Raw genomic sequence first — 14367 nt, forward strand, 5'->3', positions numbered from 1 at the left:
TAAGTAAACACTTAAATTCTATTCTCCACAGATGAATGCATATTTTCATAGATAATCCCATTATTTTGAATTTGCAGATATAGAAGCGTTCAAAAAATTATACCTCTGTTTTTAACCAGTAATTAGTTCTAGCTAATATCTCTATGCTACTGCACTACAATTAAATAATAATAAAAGGTAATTATCCTAGTATTGAATGCCAGAAGGTTACATTTCTCTTTTCCAACCTCAAATATGCTATGCATTGTTTGTAAATGGAAAGCTCTCAATTCCAGTTAAGATAATCTACTTATTTCTGGGGCATCTTGGACCAATATTTTTGTACAGCTTATGTGAAGAACAGCATTCAAAAGTGAGCTTGTGTGTACCTCAATCCAGTAAAACTCTTAACTAGAATCATAGAATGGTTTGGGTTGGAAACGACTTTAAGATCATCTAGTTCCAACCCCTCTGCCATGGGCAGGGACAATTCACACTAAAACACGCCACCCAAGGCTTTGTCCAGCTTGGCCTTGAACACCGCCAGGGACGGAGCATTTACCACTTCTTTGGGCAACCCTTTCCAGTGCCTCACCACCCTCACAGTAAAGAACTTCTTCTTTATATCTAACTGAACTCCTCTGTTTAAGTCTGAACCCGTTACCCCTTGTCCTGTCACTACAGTCCCTAATGAAGAGTCCCTCTCCAGCATCCTTGCAGGCCCCCTTCAGATACTGGAAAGTTGCTATGAGGTCTCCACGCAGCCTTGTCTTCTCCGGGCTGGACAGCCCCAACTTTCTCATCCTGTCTTCATACAGCAGGCATTAGAGTCCTCTTATCATCCTCATGGCCCTCCTCTGAACTTGCTCCAATAGCTCCATGTCCTCCTTACATTGAAGACACCAGAACTGCTGACAGTGCTTCAAGTGGGGTCTCACAAGAGCAGAGTATAGAGCCAGGATCACCTCCTTCGACATGCTGGTCAGGCTTCTTTTGATTCAGAGCAGGATATGGTTGGCTTTCTGGGCTGCAAGTGCACACTGCTGGCTCATGTTCATTTTCTCATCGACCAACACCCCCAGGTCCTTCTCTGCAGGGCTGCTCTGAATCTCTTCTCCAATTAGGATTTCCCACAAGATTTTTATGAGGTTCAGCTAACAAAAAATTTTAGAACATTCTATTATTACTAGAAATACAAAATATTAACACTTCCCACTTTCTGCAAGCAGTTATTATATGTTATTGCAAAACCAAGAAAGGAGAATATAAAAATATCTGAAAGTGTAAATGCATAACTATGATAAAGTGAGCACAATGTTGAGAAAGGGCAAGGCCCTAAAAGTTTTGTGTCATGAATTAATGCATTCATTAAATAAAGTAACTTGAACTTTTACAAAGATTTTCTTGAGAATGTTATATCTGTATCAATATCTCATTTGTAATTTCTCACAAGCAGACAGGTTTACTGTTTGCCAGCAAAGCATGGATGTTGTACAAGTCCAATCCTCGAGTTTAGGAAAGGCTATGCTGGTTGCTCTTCACTGTGAGTTTACCTGCATTAGCACTCTAGGCAACTGGTTAACCCAATCTCATACAAGATAAAATGTGTTAGTGTAGTTAAGCAGCAGAACTATACACCAACTGCTCAATAAGAGAGTAATCATTGCTGTTAGAGAGCTACCTTGTGCATTTTCCAACACTGGCAGGCTACAAGCCATCGCTGTCAGAATGACTTTTCTCCTGGGTGGCTGGCTGCTGGTGGTTCAGTACAGATTCCCCTTTTTTGACAAATGACAACTGCTCCAGCTGTGATTCTCTTTCTGTTCATTTTCTTTTAGAGGGGGCTCTATTCCCAGTGCTCTAATGCAATTCAGCTTCATATAACCAGTCTGGTTATACTTCTTCTAGAGATTGCAATTATATTTCTAAGCTATTCTTTGTGTTGCTATGAGAATCAAACAAAAGGGAAAAAAAATTAAAGTTTCAATGAAGAAAATTTCCATAATATGTGGTGGCTGTCACAATCTTGCTGATAGAAATAATTACTCCTGCTGTAACTATACTAAATTGCTAAGAAATGTGGATAAAAAACTTACCCATCTGTGCAAAGTTCTTTCATAAATGCATACAAAAAAGAAAGAGCTAAATACAGAGATTAGTATACTCCAGGATGCACAGCAGGACAAAGATCCCAAGGTGACAGGCCTCTGTTAGCTCAGTTCCTAGGTGAGGAAGCTATTACCTCCCCTTTTAGCAGCAGTGGGGAAGGCTGCATAGGATAAATTGTGATTTTGGGTAACTTTGTGTTTGGTCTTCACGTGCTCCACTAGATTATGCATGCTAATTCTCATTTCTGGCTGATAAACTGGCAGTATCAAAAAAAAAACAAAAGTGCAAGCTGCTGTAGCATGAGCTAATGATATTTTTCTGAGGCACAAGAAAACCTCATCATCCATACATAACAGACATTGCTTACAGACAAAACACTTTGCTGTCATGGCTGCACTGGTGAATTGGAAAGAAAAAAAAAGAATAATTAAAGACCATTTCCAGGGATGATGTGGTTCTGCTCTTACCCACAGAACAATTCAATTTATTACCAGGTGCGTCTCTCCAATCACCAGCACTTTAGGATTCAGCTACTACAATACAGAGACCTCAGCCTGGGTAGAAGCACCTGAGTGCTGCTGAATTTGCTGTCTCAGGTTTCAACAGCAGAGCTTGAAACCTGCCTGAAAGCAAAGCAAATGAGCAACTGGTCAACAGCTCTTACAGAACTTTTTGAGCAAACCTGAATCTAGGTAAAGAATTAAATGCTAGTTTGTGGTAGTAGCTGGCAGTGTCTATATGGACATGTAAGGGAGTGTTACAGGGTGTTCACAAAGACATACCAGCCAGAAAGCACTGCAAAAAAAAATAACAGTAGAAAGTGCTATTGTAGATCTGTTCTGTTGCTAAGACCTAATCAAAGTACGACCCACTCTTAAACTACCCTATAACAACAGATTTGCCAAGTTGGAGACTGTACCCAAAATTAGTAGAAAACTTTCATATTGACAATGTAAAAGGTTACATGCAGTCTATTATGAAAAATTCTGTACCTATCTGAGCAAAATTACCTTCCCTGCTCAGTGCAAAACCATAATCTACTAATAGAGTACAACACTGCTCACTAGGGCAAACCGTTCCCATTCTCCCACCATGCCTGACTGCTTCTGGTGAGCATTCCACCCTTCACAGCTACACTGGCAAAGAAACAGTCTTCCAAATATCTTTCAGTAGAAAAGAAAGTTTGAACAACAAACTAGATTGCCTAAGGGTGGAATTGCACCTGCAGCCCAAAGCAACTTGAGCCCAACAGCGCTATAAACTCTTCATCCAGGAAAAGTAATGCTAAAAAACTACCCTGCAGCAAATTCACTGGCAGGCTAAGATAACAGCTCCAGGGCTGCTATCTCCAGACACCCATAACTAACGTGGTGCTTATTGATTCACACTACAGTCCCTTTATTATAATTTGAAGTTCTTAAATACTAGCTTAGTGTATCATCATAACCATCAGAAATAACAAAATCATTCTGCACAAAGCATTTAATGACTAATCACAATCAACTGTAGAGGACCAGAGCATCCAGTTGTAAACCTACTAATTCACCTCAATACACATCCCCCTCCTTTCCTTCATTAAAAACACCCCTGGAAATACAGGTTGAAAGGAACACAGGCTATTAATCACTTTCCACAAAGCTACCAAGAGATACCCACATTTTTCTTAGCAGAGAAGACCCAAAGCACCTGTGCGAGAAGAAATACTGCCAGTAAACATTTTCTACTGTCACTGCACCCTCACCAGCTCCTTAACAGCTGTCAGGTAAATGCATTCACAGAGTCTGTTGGGTTTTCTGCATGAGCTAAAAGCATCCCAAATATCCAGTGCAGCACTTGAACCATTATGTTAACTTCCTTGAAGCTGAATGTTCAAGTTTAGGCAGGGAAAAACAGCACAGAGTCACAGAATCATAGAATACCAGGTCGGAAGGAACCTCAAGGAGCAGTTAGTTTCAAATTATTTGAAATAATAAGAATTATTTGAAATTATTCCTAAATGTAATTTTTTTTTTACCTTCAATAGATTCCATGGCTCTATGTTTTCTTACTTGCAAAATTGAATATTATAAAGTTTAGAAACTTTTCCATTTTAAAATACGCAAAAATAATTTGTGTGTGTCTTCTGAATTCATTCTTTTCACTTAGAACTGAAAAATGTAAATCAAAACAGATGAGGAAGATGGTAATAACTCCTTACAACAATGGCTGTGAGTTTGGACAAACAGTGACTGAATTACAATATACTTGTATCTAAGCCAGAGAGGTTGTGATTCAGACAGAATTCCTTAATTTCCTCAAAATTAAGAAAAAAAAAAAGAGAGAAAAAAGCTGCAAAACAACCTAATAACTACAAAAGAGTGGAACTTCTGTTAGGTTAGGGAAGAATTCAAAAGCAGTCACAAGTTTGCAGTAAATGAGAATGTACAAAGAAAAGCATCTGCTCAACTCTGTAGCTAACAAAAGAAGCTTACTTAGCTGGCTTCCACCCTAACTTTTCACAGCTATTAGATTCATTACATGTATGTTTCTCCAACTGATTTTAATTCCATCATTGTCAAGATGAGTTCTTCAAAGCAGTGCCAGAGTTAATGATGACTTTATTGGACCTGTTTGCCACTTTGTGACATCCAGCTGTGTTCTTCCTTTCTAGGGCAATTAAGGGATTTTATGGTGCTGATTCTGAAGATGATACAGCAAGAAGTCACAACCCAAATCTCCAAGTTGCTCAGGTTGCATTTCAATCCTGTAACTCAGAGGATGCTGCCACCAAGAGTTTTCAAGACATAAATGGAATGCTGACAGCTGTTGTCAGTGAGGACAATGAAAATTGGCAGATTTAGCCAAGTATGAAGCATGACAAATTGCAGGAAAGCAAAAGGAAGGCAGTGCTTCTCTCAATTCAGAAGATGACATTTGCTAGGAAGCTTGTGGGAATTCTTCAGACAGTCTACAAGATGTGCTAAATGTTATTTGCATTATAACAAATCATAAGATATCGACTGCAAAATCATTTCCCTTTAATGAAGACTCCTCGAGGAAAGAAAAATATCAGAGTCAATTAGAAGACTGAAACTACAAATATGTTGTGTTTTACATATCTCTGAAGCATGAAGAACCTAATAAAGTGTATTTAACAAAAACGAACATCAAAACTGCTGCAGCTTATTAGATTGGCAGCATTTTTTAGTTTATGGCATGCTTGGGAAGTTTCCCCTCCTCTCCTTACATCTACACTTTCGGTACATTTTCCAAAAACGTGTTATACCGTACAAAAAAAAAAAAGAAAAATATATCCTATGTAAGACTGTTGTTTCTTACCACTGGAGTGGAATAGTCACTTCTTCCCGTAAAGCAACATGACTTCATCGCATAGCTGAAACCATGACTCACATTTACAGGTCTTTTATTGAACAGGTTTTGTTTTGTCTGTTGGTCATGTTTCAGCTTTCATAATATTTCATTTCAGTTACTTTAGAATGTGAGTGTAATTCTAATTTTTCATTGCACTGGTGTCAGGTGACAACTGAAAACAAAACAAACAAACCCTCCCCCGTTCAAAAAACAAAACAAAACAAAAATCTTTAAGTACTACCTGTCATCCCAAAAGAACTCTGCACGCTGATACTAAAGAAATTTTAATTTTCTTCCAAAATACTCCTGTCTTTAGGAATATACAACTGCCTTTGAAGTATAAAGGATTAAAGCAACAGTGTATTTCAAAACTCTAAGAGAAACTAGGATGCATCTGAATTTCAGTTACATTTGAAAAGGAGAGCATAAAATTTAGCTAGAGTCCATGATTCTGCTATTATGCATGGAACAAACAGCAATGCAGGACATAGAGTCTGAGGTCCTTGAAGCAGTCTGTCTCACTACATCTGCCTGATCTTTGATATGCAGCCAAAAAAGAAACCTTAAATACAGCCTGTTTCACATCTTATTAGTCTCCTGGGCACGTGGCCTCCTCAAGGACATCTCATTCACATTTCCAGAGTTGCACCATTATAGCTTTATGGAGACTCACTCAATCTAACTCTAGGCACCTAACCTAGCTCTCCTGTTAGTCTCCATGGGCTTCCTTACAGAGAATGGAGAGCAACTAGGTTAACCTTTGAAAAGGTTATTCTGAATAACAGTCTGTCCTAGGTGATGTGGGCTGCTTCTGGAGACACCTGATTTCACCCCATTTCTACAGAGGATATCCCAGTGCGACTAGCCACCTACACTAAACGCCTAGCATTGACCATGTAGAGATTGATCACCTCTACTCCCAGCGTCTATGTGCTCCCTTTTCATTCTGTTTTTATTTTTTGTTACGCTGCATCAGGAACAATGCTATGGTACGATTTACCAAAAAGCACTACCTCAGAAATACCCTGTTTTACTTAATCATTTGACTGTCACATAACTTGCATAGAGATAATAAAGAAGAACACCATATACCACCACAAACCCCTTCTCTCTCAAGTTAGGGCTAATAAGTCTTAAACAATACATCCCTCTTCTCAGCCCCGCCATGGCAAGAAGTGACATTTACAGCACACTACGTGACATATTTAATTAGATACCATGCTTTTCTGAACTAAGCAAGTGACCCATAACACCTCAGCTTAGATCATGATATTTATTGCAACTTGAAACCAGGTAAAAAACTTTGCTCTTAATTTAGACACCTACTCTTTCTTATGAGGTACATTTTCATACACTTAGATCTGGGGGACAGCAGGTACACAAGGGAAACAAAAAGACATTTTTTTTCTTCTCCTTCACATTTTGTATTAAAATAGTTTAAAATTATTAAGGACCAGCTTTTCATATTTCTAGTTTAAATTACTCAAACACAGTTTGTTTTCTTCTAGTTTAAGTTACTCGAAAGACCATGCACAACAGAGAGAGGAAACTGGGTAGTGTACATAGGAGTCAATGTATGGGTTTCAAAATATTGTTTTAAGTAGTTATGTTTGAGCATACATTTCAGCCCAATGCTCTGCATATATTGGCATTTTTTTTTAAATACAAATTATCACAATGTGTTACACATAGCGCATTATTATTTACATTTGGAGCAGCCTCAAAGTCCAGTCAATAACTCTTGATCCAGATGAAAATTCAAGATGGCTCAATAGGCAGGAAGATACTGAACTCTGATCCAAATCTAGGACATACAGGCCTGCAAGCTGCTCCTGCAAACTAAAAATACCATGTAAATAGACCTGGGCAGTGAAGTGCCAACTCTAACGAGTAGTTAATGTAATTTAACATGAGAGAATGTAGAGTAACGAGCACTGGGACAAAGGCTGAAGAGGAGGAGGAGGTTGCTGAGGAATCATTGGGTTTTGCAAGCATAAGCATGCTTTTAAAGCACTTCTGCAAATGAATACTGTGATTTCCCCCACTTGCAATCAGAACCAGAGCAGAGGCAGGGATGCCGTTGGTTTCAGACAGCACCACCAATTCCAGCACTTTTTTCCTCACAAATTTCCCACCTGTTAATCAGGTTGCTTTATTCAAACACACTTCAGTGGAAGGTGTTTATGTTGCTTTAAAGAAAAGCTCAAATAATTCCACACTTCTTCAATATAGCAGAAAAATAACAACAGGTTGGCACACCACTGAGTGAGCAGAGGTCAGTGCATTGCAGCAGAATGAAACCAAACCTGTTGTGAGATGGTTGTCAGGCAAGGTAATACAAATCACCCTCTAAACAGTCCCTTCTCCATTTCCCCTGGTCACAGAGACACAACTGCAGACCTCACAGTCTTCAAGGAAGCCCCATCCAAAGAGAAAAAACTTAGAATTCAGACTGTTAATGTTATATATGTTGTAATTTCTCTACTTGTGAAACTCACTTAAAATAGGAGCTCAGCATCACCTAAATTAGATAGTTTCATGTCCAACAGCTGTAATCTCTGTGTATCAAGAGAGGAACTCTCTTACTCTGTACAGAAGCAGGAGCTTGATTGTAGTCATGTGGAAAGACCCATCCTTAGAAGTTATCAACAACCTAACAGAGTTTGAGAACATGGTGCAGACCATAATAAATACAACTTGTAGGAATTCTGGAGAAGACTGCTACGAATGCAACCCACACAATGTGCTATGTTTTCACCAAAGATAAAAAAATTAAAAATGATACATATAAGTAAATATTTAACAAATTTTCATCTACTTTTCTACTCTTCAAATACTGCTGTTTCCCCAAGAGCCTTAGGCATTTACAAGCTCTGCTGTGCATGAGAAAAAAATTAGAGCAAGACATTCACTATTTTTGATAAAAAAAAGCTAAAAAGCAAATCTAAAATCCCTAATGTTGTGCTCCATGTCAAAAAGGAATACTTTTATCTTTATAAAAAGATTATAACAATAAAAAGAAAATATTCTAACTCCCAATTTCCTCGGCCTTTCAAAGATAAGACGGTGAGAAATAAACTTTTTATAAAAAGTCTTTGCTATGTGTCTAAATTAATCTGTGGCCAAGAAGTGCCTCGCTCTCTCTTTGCACTGCTAGAAAATACTCAAGGTTTTGATTTACAATTTATTTTTTAAGAGAAGCGTGAGCTGCAAAGTCCAGTTCTGTATCCTGTCTGAGTTACTGAAAACTGTGTAAAATCTGTTAGCTGCTGCCATCCTGGAAGTGACAGTGGTAAGTCCCAGTCCAAGGCAGATGGGATAAATCTTACAACTTCAGCTTCCTCTGCTGAGATGAGTCTTTCATTGGTAGGGAGAAACAAAACTACTTCTGTCTCATTAACACCTCCCACTCTCAAGGATAAGATTTGCCATCTTTATTCAGTTATTATTTTCTAGGGAATTCTCTTCCCTATTTGTTTTTTCTATGCTTTATACTATTGAATTCATTGCCAAAAAGCAATGGAAACCAGGGAAACTATTCTGACAAATATTGGGTTAAAAACAAAAAAAAAAACAAAAAAAGGCTGTGAAAAAAAACCACACCTTCTCACAGCATAAAAGCACAGCAGCATGATTTCAGAGTGTTTGGCTTCTCAAATGTGTACTAAATGTGTACTAAAGCTTTCTTGAAACAAACCATATTTATCAGAAATAAAATAATTTCAAAACTCACTTTGCCTTCTTCCTCCTCTGTTTCTTTACTAACACTGGCACACTGAAAGTCCTCATACTGTCAGACATCTTCCTTCTCCCTTTGATCATAACAACACAAGGAAGCGCTCCTCCCAGATGAGTTAAAAATTAAAAAGGTAAGAAAAACAAAAGCTGCTGAAATAAATAATAAAAAAAAAAACAACAAAAAACAACAATTCAAAAGTTAACACCACTTCCTCTATAGGATCTTTATTCTCCTTTCACCATACAGCTCCTGAAGCTCTTGACCTTTGCAGGGTCATGCTGAGCAGCGCACCATGCATATGCATGGTAGTTCAAAAGTAGCTTTACAGTGAAGGCAACTGAATGGATTTTTTGTGCATTTTAATTTCAACTGCAGTAGGGATAAAGGGAGCCCTCGGACTCTGCAGCTCTGCACACTTCCCACATACTATCCCTTCTGTTTGCTTCACATCTTAGAAATTCTACATGGAAGCCAGCCAAAACAAAAATGACAGTTGTTCAGGTTTTATATTATAGTACAGCCAGATTTAAGGCTTGCCCTTTATTTTTGTGGCAGGAAAATAAAAGTAATAACATGCGGAAACTCTCTATATTATCATGAGTGTACCTGTGTGCTGTTTTTTATATTGCTGTGCTCAATGGACATGATGTTTCTCCCCAGGAGCAGAGCACACTAAATTCTGTCATGGCCGAAATCACTGTTTTAAATTGTTTAATGTCACTAAAAGGGAACATTCTGGCTGCAAATATTGCTCTAAATTTTATCTTGAGAACATTATGCATTCCTGGAAGGGTGCACAAGTGAGGGAGACCCTCACTCTAAGTACATCTTAGTACATTTAGTGATTTTTTTAAAGACAGCTGCAGCTCTATTTAAATTAGCATCAAAAAGTAAAACTATTAAAAGATAAGCATGCCAATATCGAGTTGCAGTGCAGTCACAGCCATGTACACAAGGAAACTCTTCAAGGCCATAACATAAGGGAAAGAAAATCTTCAAGCTCGTTGTGTAATCTCTGTTTTTATATTCCCTCTCATTTTGACGAACCTTATTGATTCTTTCTTTTATTAGACAAAGTTTCAGGTCTACAAGACTTTAGCAACAACCCTCCTGCAACCCTGAGATCCTTAAGCAACTTGTTTAAGCACTCACAGACATATGATACCAATCACAATCTAGATCTTGGCACTTCTGACTTCCCTGAGAATTTCTTATGCATTTTTATTCAAATACAAAAGACAGACACATCTTTAATCATAAATTTTATCTTGTTAGCAATAAATTACTAACTTCCTTTTAACATTGAGAAGCACAATGCCAGTCCACAGTGAAAATGAATGTGAAACACCTTACCAACCTGCAGACTCTGGAATGTCACAAATATTAAGATTAAAATTGACTGCACAAAATCTGCCATAAATTTGAAGGCAGAAAAAAAAAATAACCAAAACAAAAAACTGACAAACCAAACCCACCACACTTTGAAATAATTTTAATATTCCTTTTCAAAAATTGATGGCATTTAAGTCAAACTTCAATTTTACAGACAGGAGTTTGATTCGCTCTAGCTTCTTCAACACAAGAACTTGAATATTTTTAAATAAAAAAGTCAAATCTGTCAACTGCATGAAATTTTTTTTTCAAGATGGCTGACTGGAGAAACAAGACAGAATAAAACAGCCTGTCAGATCAGCACATATCAACAATTTTCTTGGGAAACACCTGTTAAATTCCACTCTCTCAGAAATTATTTTTATCATGGAAGAGAAGTAGACAAGAGAAGTAACTGATGCATTATCCATGATTATCTTTCATTATTTTCATTCTTATTTAAATGTCTTTACTTACTGATATTCAGAGTGATTCAATGCACACACAAATCACCTATATCTTCCCCAAGATACCTATCTTCATAAAAAACACAATCTTTCAATAACACAGCATCGAATAGAAAAACCTCAATACACAACTACAGGTTCTTGGAGTAGGATAAAACCTCAATACACAACTACAGGTTCTTGGAGTAGGATAGCTCTGAAAATAAGATGCTTAAAAGCAAGCTTTCTACTGATTTGCACATTCTGAAATACGAGTTTAACATAGTGATTCTGTAGTCAGCAAGTCAAGGTAGCTATTCCAACTGAAGATGCTCAAGTGTTAACAAACTAAAATATGCCATATATTTTATTTACATTTCTGAAAGTCAGCACTATGCACACAAAATACTGTTGATTGACTTTCATTTGGACCCCATAAAAAATGTTACCACTGAATTAAAATGTCCTGAGAATAAAAGTTTATTTAACACTCTTGTAGCACATCTCTTACAGTGGTGTCGTGACATTGCAAAAATCAACAGTACTGTAGACACTGGCTTCAGTACAGCTAAATGCACAAGTTTAAAACACTGCCATTTTATGCATCTGTTCAAAGTCTGTAAGTTTATAGATCATAATTCAATTATTTTTTTCTTTTAAAAACCAGCTTAAAAGGTATTTTGCTTCTAACAGCTGGAAATCTTACCACAGCACATTAGAAAACTCTGATTAAAAAAAGCTTTAATATTTTATCTTGATAGATAAAGAAAATATCCACTTTCTGTTCATAGTCAATTATTTTAGATGAAGAAAAAAAACAGCAAGATGAAAACCAAAACTAAAATGCAAAGGAAAGAATGGTGTGTGCATGTGCCTGTTTGGAACCCACTATGCTACCAACAAACTCACAGAAATAATTGCAAATGGATATTAATGAGTTAATCGGGACAGTGTGCACTGATCCAGTATGCTCCAGATTTGAATTTATTTAGATACCTTTTACAATACAATTAAGGAAAAAAACAAAACAAAGCAGTGAGAATAAAGGAGCCACTTACAAAGCAGTGAATTTTTAGCAAACTTCTAAAAAGTCTTACTTTGCATTATAACCTACTGACATTCCCTGAATTTCTCATAGTCTTGCTGGGATTTCACAAAAGAATCATCTCCATGCAGCTTTCCTCAATCCATGAGAAAGAGCTGCCTTTTACATCAAAGGCATGAGTTGCCTTTCAATTTGCTCTCAGTACACCCAGTCCAAAGCTCAGCTGCGCTCTCAATAGCAACAAACGCATGCTGACAGCCCTGGGTGCACTATTACCAATGGGGAAGGATTTTGTCATCCCATAGCACTGTGGTTCCCCAGATGCCAATGTCATTTACTCTGCTTGCACAAAAAAAAACACAATAAAATCAAAATTAAAAAAAAAAATAAGAAAAAGAATAAAACAGACTGTTCCTTGTTGAAACATTAGTCCACCCTTCACTAGAACCAGCTTTTGAAGACCTTTCAGTACAGATAAGAACCTATTTCGATATTTAAACTTTCTGGAATTTAGTGGAATCTAATTTCCATTTGAAATTCTCATGAGGTATTTAAGGACATTTTGAAAAATAAAAATAAATCTCAAGGTGAGCAATTTGAGATTAACAGTTTCCATTTAAAGATCCAAATCTTTACAGGTATTTAGAAGTTGTAGCTCTGGAAGGAGTGGAACTATAACCATCACCATAAATCCACCCTTTAGATTTGTAGTACCTCAACATATTTAATATTCTGAACCTACTTAACTTGACAAACTAAAATTATAACTCTCATAGTTTCTTCCTGCTAATGAATTTTGATTTCACATGTGCTAGACTCTAGCACTGTAGAAAAAAATTAAGGAATCAGAAGCAACTGATTGGAAATTTAAAAATTGATTTTTTTTTTAAATATTAAGTTTGCAGTGATCTTTTAAAAGTCTGCATTTCTACCAAACTCCAGTAAGAAATTAAAAACTATTCACAGTTATACCATTAAAGTTGTCTCAGGTATTCAAAATTATTTGTTTAAGAAATGGAGCCCATTTTTATATTTAGAAAATGCCTCAGTTAAGTATGTGCCTTGCAGCTTTTTACTATTCAAATTATTGAGTGATTCATCCGATTATGCCATCATTCACTCGTATGCCTGCCTACGTATCCAGTGCATACAGAAACTAAAATACAGTAATTCTAGGTTTCTTAAAGCATTGGTCTGCTTAACATTGCTGGGTCTCTTACAGATAATTAGTTACAGATAGTCATTTAACGGGTCTTCTAATTTTGAAACACACAATATTTAATATAGGCAGGTGTGCATATACGCAGACTAATGCTTCTACTGTGCCACAACATAATCAAATATATAGAAAATATCTTCAGTTTATTTTTTCAAACTCAGCTTTTTATCTGAACCCTGGAATTGTGCTTAGCAAAGTTCCTGGCTGACCAGGAAACTGAAGTACAGTTTTATTCCCTACCCAACAGATTTTATATTAAATTTCCTTTTCTTATTTCAACACCAAATAATTGACTGTGCATGCATGTGAACAGTTGCTACCCAAATGCTTGTGGAAAGCTCAGTTTCTGGCTCATTTAAGTCCCTGAGGCACTGGCTAAGAGATCTAAGGAGTACAAATACATAATTTATTTTATCTGCCCAGAATGAACCCCCTGGCCTCCTCTGTGATAGTGATGGTGTTTGTCATCATTCCAAAATTCACAAGCATCATTAATTACATGCACACACAGTACTCTTTGCAAAGTATTCACATAAAATCATAGAATGGTTTGGAGATGACCTTTAAGGTCCCTTCCAACCCTCCTGCCATGGGCAGGGACACCTTCCTCTAAACCAGGTTGCTCAAAGCCCCATTCATCCCGGCCCTGAACACTGCCAGGGATGGAGCAGCCACAACTTCTCTGGGCAACCTCTGCAAGTGCCTCACCACCCTCACAGTAAAGAACTTCTTCCTAATATCTAATCTCAACCTCGTTCTTTTGCTTTAAAGCCATTCCTTTTTGTCCTATCCATATATGCCCTTGTAAAATGTCCATCTCTGGTCTTCTTGTAGGCCCTCTTTAGGTACTGGGAGGCTCTTCCAGGTTCTCCCCAGAACCTTCTTTTCTCCAGGTCCCATTATTGACCCCTGAGGAACACCATTCCTCACTAATAGCCATTTGGACACTTGGACATCAAACCATGGACCACAACAGTTTGAGTGTGACCATCCAGCCAATTCCTTATCCACCAAGCAGCCCATCAGTCAAATCCACATCTCTCATATCCTTGTCTGTCTCATCTTATTAGCTGTGTAATGCCAGGCCTCCTGGCACTAGGGATTAGGA

This window comes from Pezoporus occidentalis, unplaced genomic scaffold (genome assembly GCF_034315485.1).
Source record: "Pezoporus occidentalis ecotype Australia unplaced genomic scaffold, CSIRO_AGI_Poc_V1 ctg8, whole genome shotgun sequence".
NCBI classification, from domain to species: Eukaryota; Metazoa; Chordata; class Aves; order Psittaciformes; family Psittacidae; genus Pezoporus; species Pezoporus occidentalis.